Below are 11169 nucleotides of genomic sequence, written 5' to 3' on the forward strand. Positions count from 1 at the left end.
CCAAAATTAGGGCTCCAGGTTGGAAGGTCCAGCCATCAGTGACTAACTCCAGCAGCCATAGCCAGCAGGAAAAAAATAATTCCTTTCAGTGAATCATTATTAGAAAGTCATTCTGAGTATCTTATAACTTTTTCATTCTTGCAATCAATGTTTTTCATTGGAGTCTTGGGTGTCTCTGGCCTTGATGCAATCAAGTTACTGGGCTTGTTGAAAAACACATGTCATGTCAAACAGGCAATGGCTTGAGCAAGACAAAGTGTAGGCCTGCATTGGTTGATGTGTGAAGGGGCAAAAAAGTAAAGGGAGTCATCATATTTTGTTGCCCTGTTGCTCATAAGTAGGCAGCCATCTTTAATGGGTGACAGAGAGGAAAACCTTAAGTCAGGAAGGCTGGAATATTAAGACACCTGTGTGAGGTAAGCACTGGCGCTCATTCCAGAAACAACCACAGAAGCTTTCAAGAGACACAGACTCTGAGACGCTAAGGAACCCCCGAGAGAGCTTGTGAACTGCTAGGTAAAATCCACCCTAAGCCTTCACCACTAAAACTAGGATTGACAGACAGTCAATGTTCAATGGCATCTGTTACTTTAAGCAAGAAACAAGCAAGAAAGCACAAGGAACATGAGAAAACAGGGCATGCACAAATATTTTGCCATTTTCATTAAAAGCATTGTATCAGCTTTGTAATGTTTATAGATGTAGAAAAATCACATATGGGGGCTCATAGGTCAGAGTTGTGAAAAAAAAATCTATTCACTGCAGTAAAATGACCACCTTTCTGTATGCCCACTTAACTTTCCTGGGTCTGTTTCTTTATCTGAAATCACAGCTGTTGTTGTACATGGTTTTACCTTTTTCACATGTAATATTTAATTTAGTTCTCATAACACCTTGAGAGGTGGGTATTATTATCCTTAATTGAGAAGTAAAATTGAGGCTCTGAGAGGTTAAGTTACTTATTTAAAGTCCCATAAACTGTCCTAGCTACACCAGTCTTGCTATTTCCTTCTGCATATGAAAACAAGACGAATGAGAGACAAGGAAAATTATCCTTCTGGGATACAGTTCAGAAAGGACCATTTAAACAGTGCAAGGAGCCAAAATTGGCTGCGGGGTTATTTTAGAACAGGACTCAGGTTCTCAATGCAGGGGGAGGGGGGAATGAATTTTCTAAAGCCATGTAGCCTATCTTGAGGCATTTTATTTTTTTTAGATTTGCAAACATTTTAAAATTTTGATTTTACATGAAAAGCCCAGATTAAACAATTTTCGGAGTACGGTGTTAGTTCCTTGAGTTTTGGAGGGGTCTATGCTTAATCTGTGGGCTCCATAAATATTAATGAAGGGTCCAGACAACAGATGATAATGGCAGTGGTTCTGGGCTAGTTCTCATGCCTTATGTTTGCACCCAGGGGGGCTGGCTGTGATTTCATGTTTAAAGAGCTGAGTTTCACAATACAATATATCAGGCTCAGTGATGTATGTCTTCCTGCTACTGAACAATGAACTCTCTGCAGACTTATAGCTAGACACAGACACAGACACAGACACACACACACACACACACACACACACACGCACGCACACACACACACATATTGAAATCAGTAAAAACCAAACTTGTTGAATTTATACAACTGTTTATTTTGTGTCTGAGTTCCATTTTTGCCAATGGGATTACATTTTTTTTTTTTTTTTGCCTTAATCTGATTAGTTTGTTCATGTCTTAAAAGCCTCGATATGGTGGTTTCTGGGAAAAGCAGCTTCTGTCCTTAATTTTTCTCACCCTACCCCAAGGTGTCCCATACTTTTCTGTCACGATAACCCCTTCTTCACCTCTCCCCGCCCCCCATCCACACACGACACTCAGTTCACCTGTCTTCTGTTTATTCACAAGACTATGGACATGTTTCTTTAGTAATGGGCTAAGAACCTTTGCATCTGTATTTGCGTGTGTCTTCATGGCATATGCCATCACCATGCACAGGTCTGAATATATATACACTGCCTGCTGTTGGCCAATGGATGGGGGACCCTTTTTCAGACTTAATGGGGATGAGCCACACTAGGCCTCAGTCTTGCATTCACATTGCACAGTCCATAGGACTCATCTAGCTGTTTTGTAATTTAAACTCCAAAGCAAATCCAACATATGTGCCTGCCTACAAACTACCCCAAAGTCACCATGCCCACACAGCATAATTAGCTTGAAATCACAAAATCATTACAGAAAATCATGAAGAAACTTAAAGAAATGACCCTTCGCAATTTTAGTTTTGAACAGAAAATAATAACTAAAATCCAGGAACTGTAAGAGGACAAACAATTTGACAAAATTATCATCTATCCATAGCATGACTTTTCCTTCTAGAAGCATCTTACATAGTAATTAGATATCTTTTCTGTATCATGGAAAGGCAGGAAATAAATACATAAACAGCCTTTTAAAAAAACCATACCATGGATACATCCATGGTACTTCTCATTGGTATGATTTTCTAGAAGACAATATGAGAACACATATCCCAATTTCAATCATTCATAATCTTCAAATCAACAAGTCTACTTCTAGAAATTTATCCTTAAGATGTCATAAATGTGGGCACAGATGTATCACAAGTGCATTATAGTAATGTGAAAAGAAACCATTCAACTAATACTAAGAAGCTATTTGAGAGAATGATGTAGAACATAATTATGAGCATGGGAATTTGGGCATGATGTGTTTCTAAATGAAAAAAAGTTTTTTGAAAGAACATGTGTATGTTCATTTTTGCTTGTATGTGTTTGTGAGTATACATGCATAGAAAAAATATCTAGAAAGATATTTACCTAAGATAAATACTAGAAAGTATTTAATGTGTTATCACTGAGTGGTAAGATTAGAGATTATTTTTACTTACTTCTTTATACCTCTTTGTATTGTATAAACTGCTTTGCAAGAGAATAAAAATAAAAATATTTAAATTGGGGAAAACCGCATAACAATAGGGATATGCAAATAACAATGCCAAATTGAAATATCTTAAAGTCAACTCCTAACAAACAAAAGTCCTGGACCAGATGGTTTCACAGGTATATTTTACCAAATATTCAAGGAAGAATTAACACCTACCCTTCTCAAACCAATCCAAAAATTTCAAGAAGAGGGAAGGCTCCCAAGCTCATTTTACAAGGCCAAAACCAGACAAAGACATTACAAAAAAAGAAAACATAGGCAGATATACCTGATAAACATAGATGCAAAAATCCTCAACAAAATATTAGCAAACCGAATTCAGCAAACATTGAAACAATCATATACCATGATCAAGTGGGATTTGTTCCTGGGATGCAAAGTTAGTTTAATATTGCAAATCAATTAATGTGATACACCACATAAACAAAATTAAAGATAAAAGTCATATCAATAGATGCAGAAAATACATTTATCAAAATACAGCATCCATTTATGATAAAAATTCTCAGCACAGTGGGAATAGAGGAAAGTTACCTCAACATAATAAAGGTCATATATGACAAAAAATATAAATACTAAAAAATAAATAAATAATATAATAAATAAACTAATAAAAATAAATAAATATATATATGTATGTATAAAAGTCAACCATCAGAATCTACCACAGAATCTCCACGGCCTAGGATAGTGATTGAAAATCCCCTCTGTGTACAGAAAAAATCGAGAACCAAAGGACTTCACTGATATGTGGGATACTAAACTGAAAGCAACAAAGGAACAAGACAAACAAATAAAGAAACAAAAACTCACAGACACAGACAATAATTTAGTGGTTACCAGAGGGTAAGGGGGGAGGGGGGTGGTAGATGAGGGTAAAGGGGATCAAATATATGGTGATGGAAGGAGAACCGACTCTGGGTGGTGAACACACAATGTGATATGTAGATGATGTGCTATAGAAATGTACACTTGAAACCTATGTGGCTTTACTAACCATTGACACCCCAATAAACTTTAATTAAAAAAAAAATAAGTGAAAAGTCTCCTTCCCAGCTCCCAGTCCCTTTCCTATTGGGGAAAAAAAAAAAAGAGAGAAAGAAAGAAAATCCCTTCTGTGTTCACCTAAGTGTTGTGACTTGGTGAGGATTAGGGGAAATCATGACTGTAGAAAAGAGTGGGAGTTTTTTCGATCATGTCACTCAACACACATCCTTGTCTCATTAGTGATTTAACATTTGCCACCTCCCCACACTTTCCCCGATAGTACTCATGGGTAAGGCTGCTGGTAACTGATGGTCCCTCTATTTCCAGAAAGGTGAACTGGACTGTCAGGGGAGTGCAGGTGAAAGTGGAAAGGGGCGTGTTTCTCAAGGCAGGTGAAATCCAGGAACACATGCCCACATACCACATACCTCCTGTATTCAGAAAGGCATTTACTCATTAGGACACAACCAGGTGAAACATTTAATACAGGCATTAAGCATTCCATTGCAAAAAAATGAAACAGGCATAGAAACTAAATCCAACCTTTATGTTTTTCTCTCTTTCTTTGGCCTTTTCTTTCGTTTCTTTATCTCTATCTCTATCTCTCTGGCAAATTTCAAACTTTCCTTATAACCTGCTATATAGGCCAAGCCATCCCTGGAGAGAGAAGCTAATACCGGTAAGCCTTTCTAAAGTGGCAGGTTAGGTTTAAATTTAAAAGTTCCCTTTCCCTCCTGCATTCTGGTGTCACAAATGGAGTAAGTCCACTTTGCACATGGTTGGCCACAGACATGACCAGCACCCAGTCTGTGCATCCCAACACTTCTGCAAACATTTCCAATCTGATTGCGGCCACATTTCCAAGCTGTCTTGGGCTCAGACACTCTGCCAGGCATGTGACGGGCCAGTTAAAAATGCATACCAAGCAGAGACAGAGCACGTAGATTTTATTTAAAAGGAACATGGCTATCCACTCAAGAGGACAGGCTGTCATCCTGGTCAGGCTTGGATCCAATCTATGTGGGACAACTTGAAAGGACCCCTCATTATAATAAGGAATCACCATGCGCTAATATAACCTAGTCAGGTACACTACTATTTCTTGCCATTTTCTTTTTTCTCATATGAAGTTTGCCATCATTTCACACACGTCTGGCATTGATAAAGATAGTTCCTTTCTAACATGGCAGGTTATCATATTTAAATTTAAAAGTTCCCTTTCCTTCCTGTCTTGTAGGGATGAAGGAACAGGCAACTTATAACTGGGTTTCAACAACTTTGAAGTTACTTCCTCAAATCTTTCTCCACCGTACCGCTATCCTCTTTGCATAACATTTTTTCTTTAAATATAAATGGGATGTTCTTCTCTGTGACACACAAACATACAAAGTCTGGAGAAATAGCCAGGGGATTGGGGGCTGTGCTCCATTTTTGAGTGTTGAAAATGGAATTAGGAAACTCAAACTATGACTCTTTCAAAGCAATTTGAAGGCGAGCCACCGCCAGATTAATGAGATGTAGGTGAAGCAACAACTCACTCAAAATGTTGGAAACTGGAAGTCAGCTAGAGACTCTGCAGCCCCTTGTCTCTGGAATTTCACCACTCACTGATCCTGAGAAGTCCAGCCCACTGGCCTTCAGGCCTAGAATGTGATGGTCAGTGCAAGGAGAGAACGGGGCTCGTGGTGCCATTAAGTTGATTGTTGCTGTGGTTTATGTGTTTTTAACAACATGCTACAAATGAGATTATTTAATGAAATGTTCATTTTCCTCTATGTTATTGCCATGACACTCAGTGGTGAAAGGGAAGCAGTCAGATATGCAGTAACTACATATACTGTCTCCCCTCCTTCCAAAAGGGAATTTCTCTTACTTTCACCTCCCAGGTATGATACAATGTGCTTGAGAAATACAAAGGGGAAAGAACAGTGTTTACCATCCAAGTAGCCTATGAATCAACTAATCAAGCAATAGTAGTTGGCATCAACATTCACAGATGTTAACCCGCAGCGCTGAGCCATACAGCAACGAGTGAGATTAGCTCCATTTCAGTTACAATAACAACAGGAACCAAGCCCACATGCGTGTATCTTCATCGAAGCAGGGGACAGATTGCAAAGAAAATCGAGATTCAATGATCTGACAGGAAGGAAGCCCTCCTCCCGAAAATCAAAATGAAATAATTGCCAGTGACGGCTTGCCCTGAGTTCTAAGAGTTAGGAGGCAAATGTTTTTTGCAAAAGGAACTATGGGGAAGCAAAATGAAAATAAATTGCTGCAATTCAAGGCATTCTTTGTGCCTGGGCACTGGCTTTCTTTTACAAAATCCTCAGAAGCATGGATGGTTCAAAAACAAAACAAAATAGAACATGTTAGGGGGCCATATTTTCATTGCCCTGAATAAAACAATTCAGGTCTCCCAAACAGGTGTCTATGGTGTAATGAGGCTTGGTGATCTACTTTACAATATTCCTAGTAACTTCTCTACAATTGAGTCAAGGCACAAAGAACCCTAGTTGTAATAGAATTTTCTACATTAATGCTACACTGGAAAATAGAAATCAACGTCAGAAACTTTTTTTAAAAAATGAATGTCTAAGTAGCTTTCATGGTACTCTGAAAACAAGCAACCCTGAGGAGGTCTGTTCACTGGATTTGATTTGACAATTTGAAATCTACCTTTTCCTACCTCTGCCAAGTTAATCCCACCCTCCTTTCCTCTCCCACTCATGGGCCCTTTATGATTTCCTCCCTCCTTTACACCCACATGCAGAAGTGAAGTGTGAAAAGCTGTTTAAGTACTCTTAACTCACTGGGAAAGGAAACTATCTGGCCATATTTTATATTCCATGATATTAAAGTAATTCATCTGAGTTTGTGCTAATGACAGTAAATCTCTCTTGCTGACAAGCTATGGTCAATTATCCTTTCCACAGCCTTTTAAATCTGAAGCACTAGGAAATGCGTCAGTGTTGGAAACTTGTGGCTTGCTAATTCAAAAGAAATAGCCAACCAGCTTGAGAAGCTCTCTTAATGGTACACCACACTCCACACCCCCAAACAGCTCTCCTAGAGGCCTGCAAATGCTGTGACACTTCCGCTGGAATTTACATGAACTGCACAAATGGAGGAAATGGTTTAAATAAAGTGGTGTGTTATTTATCCCTATAATGAGTAGTTTAAGGGCGACAATTAGGAAGGAAATTCTACAAGTCTGAACTTCAGTTACTCATTACTGCCACTGAAAGTCAATTAAAGTATCTAAGTAATTACAGGGATTGGGATCATCTGTCATCTGGCAAATCATATGAGAGGGAAGAGGCACTTGGTTTGTTTTGAAAGCATGTGATCTAGTCTTCGTCATGTTGGTTCATTTTTGGACACGGGAGCATGCGAGGGGCTTGCCCCACACATCCGCAGGTCTGTTCACCTGGGAGTGCAACAGTAATGTTTGCTGGATTTCCATCCCGCCTCAGCTGCTCTATGAGAAGCAAGAGTCAGCCAGGAGGTGGGTGAGGAGGTGCCCACTCTGCCACAACAGTTGCCTGGGACGTTGCTCTTCAACATAAGAGCCAATGGTGCCTTGTTCCTCCCTCCTGCGCTCCTAGTCGCCACGTCCTAGCTAGCCCCTTGCCCACTTCAAGGCCTACCAGCTCCTTTCCACCCTCCAGTACCCTCCTCAGTCACGTTCTCATCATGATTTAAGCCACTTCTGTGCTGTTTTTCAGCCTGTTACCTAAGATACATTCTTCCCCTCTCTTTGGTCTAGCCAAACCTTCTTCACCTTTCAAGGCTTTGCCAGACTCCCAACTCCTCCTTCACGGAGAATCCAATACCAGACCTCTCCTTCTATGAATCGCTTATGGAGTTCCAGATTTATTGCTCAGAGATTCTCAGACTGGGAACCTAGCAGGGGCTACATCACAAGTCTCTGCTTCTTGCCCAGCATCTGGGATTATTTACACCCCCAAAGTGGTAACCCCTTCTGATCCTTGGTTTCTGTGGTTGCTCTCGTTTAGCCTCATGTTTGTTGAAATACCTTCATCAGGCCTAGCTGGCAGTTCTTTGTTTGTTCACTCTGTCATCCATTCAGCAGCATGCTGTGAATGGCTCCTTACAGCGGGACACCAAAACTATGGCTTCTGAGTGCTTTGCCTCTTACCACACTGCCTTGATGGGAAACTGTGTTTGCTCACACCACCGTGCACAAATTACGGAGTTTCTCAATGCTCATCATTCCTTCCTTGGCTAACGCTTTTGGGGAAATGGCCATAAAACACATATAAATGAAAAAATGAGCTCTCTGCCCTGTGGTTCTACATGGCTCTCCTCAGAGCACTCTCAGTCCAAACCAGCAGACAAAGAAAGTATTTTCAAATGAACTTCCAAACGACTTCAGGGCTTACATAAGGTTCAAATGTGGTTCAAGGGATGGGCAAAACTTGGGTCAGCCAGCTATGTTAGGGTCAGCCAGACATTGGGGTCAGCTGGCCATGTTTGGGTTGAGTCAAGAACACTTGCTTAATCCCAAGGCAGATATTGGAATTTTAACTTTCCTTCTTGCAACCTCTTGATGTTGTGAAAGTTCATTTCATCTTGGAGTGAGACTTCCTAAAGGATCTATTTTTCTCATTCTCTCTTTCCATGGCATTTTCTTCGGTAGCTCCTGCTCTGCACCTGTGGTATTTAGGCTTCATATTTCCACTAGCATTCACTGCCAACATACTGACTGTGTCCAAGGAAACTGACCAGGAGGAAACAAAATATCTGACTGATGGAAAAACCCACAGAATGTTTTCCTTAAAGCTTCTCACTATTTTCTGCAGGAACTATTGCCCATAGAATGTTCTCAGGCCTTAAAAGTACAGGTAAGACTGACAATTTCAACACCACCAGACCATATCAAAGGACTGCTTAAAACCCTTCAATGGCTCGAGGCCTTCTTACAGTAGTCAGCACATTGCATTGAAACAATTGTACCTGCATTGTAACACCCACACCACCAACCATCAGAGGTTCGTTCTGTGATGGTTCACCCTTTACTATCTCCTGAGTTGGGATTTTCTAGGCTAAACATACTAAAATCAGACCTCACTGGGCCACTGAATTATATATACACACACACACACACACACAAATTCAGACCACCATTTAAGTGATTGGTTTGTGAGGCTACATGCTTGATGGGAACCCTTCTCCTTTTAAATTGAGCTTCACAGCCAATGGTACATTCATTTCAACCACAAAATATATATCTACTGACCTCTATTACTACATGGCCCAGAACTAGGACACGATCTTATGTTGTAGTGGCTGCAAAGATGGCCAGGGATCCTCCTGGGGAGGTACTTGGCACTCGGTGGCTTGGCACTTCCCATGGACAGGAGCCCAGTTGCAGCCCTAGTCGTGCCCACTTCCCACCGGACATAGATGAAGGCAAGGGTACGGCTGGCTGGGCTGTGGTAGCCCCTAAAGCCTGTATGGGGATGTGAAAGTTTGAGATTGGAAGACTAACTCATACTCTTTCCAATACCAGCATCTTCTGTGATCAATGGGATTCACAGGAACTTTTCCAGAAGCAAATTCTACAACCAGAAGCATGGACTATATGTGACTTTTATGTTAGTCTGGGATTGTCTGTGTGCTTCAGTATTTTTCTTGGGGAAAACTGCATTTTGAAATAAAATCAACAAAAACACGGTCTCTTGTGACTTACCAGAATAGGATCCATGAGAGCAGGTCAAAGTGGTCATGCAAATCTTAAAGAATGGCTGTGTTGGGCTGGATTGCTTTCAATGGGAGCTGGTGAAATTGGCTACTTTGCTGCTTATGCATTTGCACCAGTCACCTTAGGGCCTGCATTAGGAGTTCTCATTGTCCTGGTTAAGAATTACAGTCATTCATGCTCCAAAAGAAGAGGACACAGAGACATTAAATAAAATGTCTTACAAGCGAGGTGATCCACATGTTGTGGGTTTTTGCAATACTTGTGGTCATTAGACCCCTGATGTTAAACTTTTTGTAAGGACTTCACCACAAAAACAAATATTCTTGTTACATAACCATCTGCTCTGCAAGGGAAGTGCTTTTTTGGTTGTCTATGTTAAAGCCCAGGCATTGCTTTAAAGAACTTGCTGCTGGAAAGCCTCTGCTGAGACATCCTTTGGCCTGGATTCTGCTGCTAAGCCTCACAATCTGTGTAAGCACGCAGATTAATTATCCAAACAGGGCCCTAGACATACTGAACCCTTATGTATGGAAACTCCCAAGGATTATGCATTCTTTACAGCGTCAGTTTTAATTTGCTCATCTCTTCTTAAGGAGGGGCAAGACATGCCTTTCGATGACATCACTGAGACTTTGAGTGGCTTCCTTAAAATCACGTGGGGATGACATGATGGCATGCCTTTAAAGATATCCCTCAAGTCTGGCAAGACCGCCCTTGTCATTTTGATAAGATGAAAAAGCAGTGAATGTACTCTCCCTAATATTCTTAATATCACTAATATTCTTAACAGAAATGAATAAAGTTTAACCTGAGAAATTGATGTGTCAACAGGTGAAAGTATCTCCCACAGAAATGGAGAGCTGACAGGTTTTTCAGAAACAAATTTAATTAAAATGTTATTCTGTAATTCTGCCAGAAAAATCAGTCCATGTTTCAAAATGTGTCTGAAAGTGACATTGTCTTCTTAAATGATATTCTCTAGAGACACGCTTTTTAAAAATGTCACTAATTTGAATCAAGAAAAATTGTCTTAAATTACAGCAGTTAACTACAATGATCTTAGTTTGTGGCTGGTTTCTGTTTTTATTAGCACTGTATTATCATATACGTATTTTAAGTCTTGATTCTTCTGTGAAGAACTAATATATTAATGCCAATTTGAAATGTAAAAATTAAGGGCCCAATTTCTTTATTTTGAAAAATAAAAAGACATATGTCTGCCCCAGGGTATTAGTTAAGCAACCTACAAGCTAAGTAAGTGTAAAATTTTTTTCCAAATATTGTTGCAAATTTTTGTTTGGGGAAATTAACTTGGGGGGGATTTTTGAAAATAGTCTTAAATGATGTGGAACCAGATCTGGTAGATAGAGTGGTTATCAAATTTTATAATAACATTTTGGGTGATTTGTAACTATAATAAAGAGATCAGTTTTCCTTTTGGCTCAGAGATGACTCTACCAAAGGGAAATTTTGAAAATGTTTAGAGAAAGGG

The 11169-nt window shown here is 39.9% G+C and overlaps 1 pseudogene; it reads left to right on the plus strand.

The window, feature by feature from the left end:
• Nucleotides 1-9567: 9567 nt before the first annotated feature.
• Nucleotides 9568-10645, plus strand: LOC109437125 (magnesium transporter NIPA2 pseudogene; annotated as a pseudogene).
• Nucleotides 10646-11169: the final 524 nt, after the last annotated feature.

Source organism: Rhinolophus sinicus, chromosome 4 (genome assembly GCF_057876585.1).
Source record: "Rhinolophus sinicus isolate RSI-liver-muscle chromosome 4, RSI-T2T, whole genome shotgun sequence".
Lineage (NCBI taxonomy): Eukaryota > Metazoa > Chordata > Mammalia > Chiroptera > Rhinolophidae > Rhinolophus > Rhinolophus sinicus.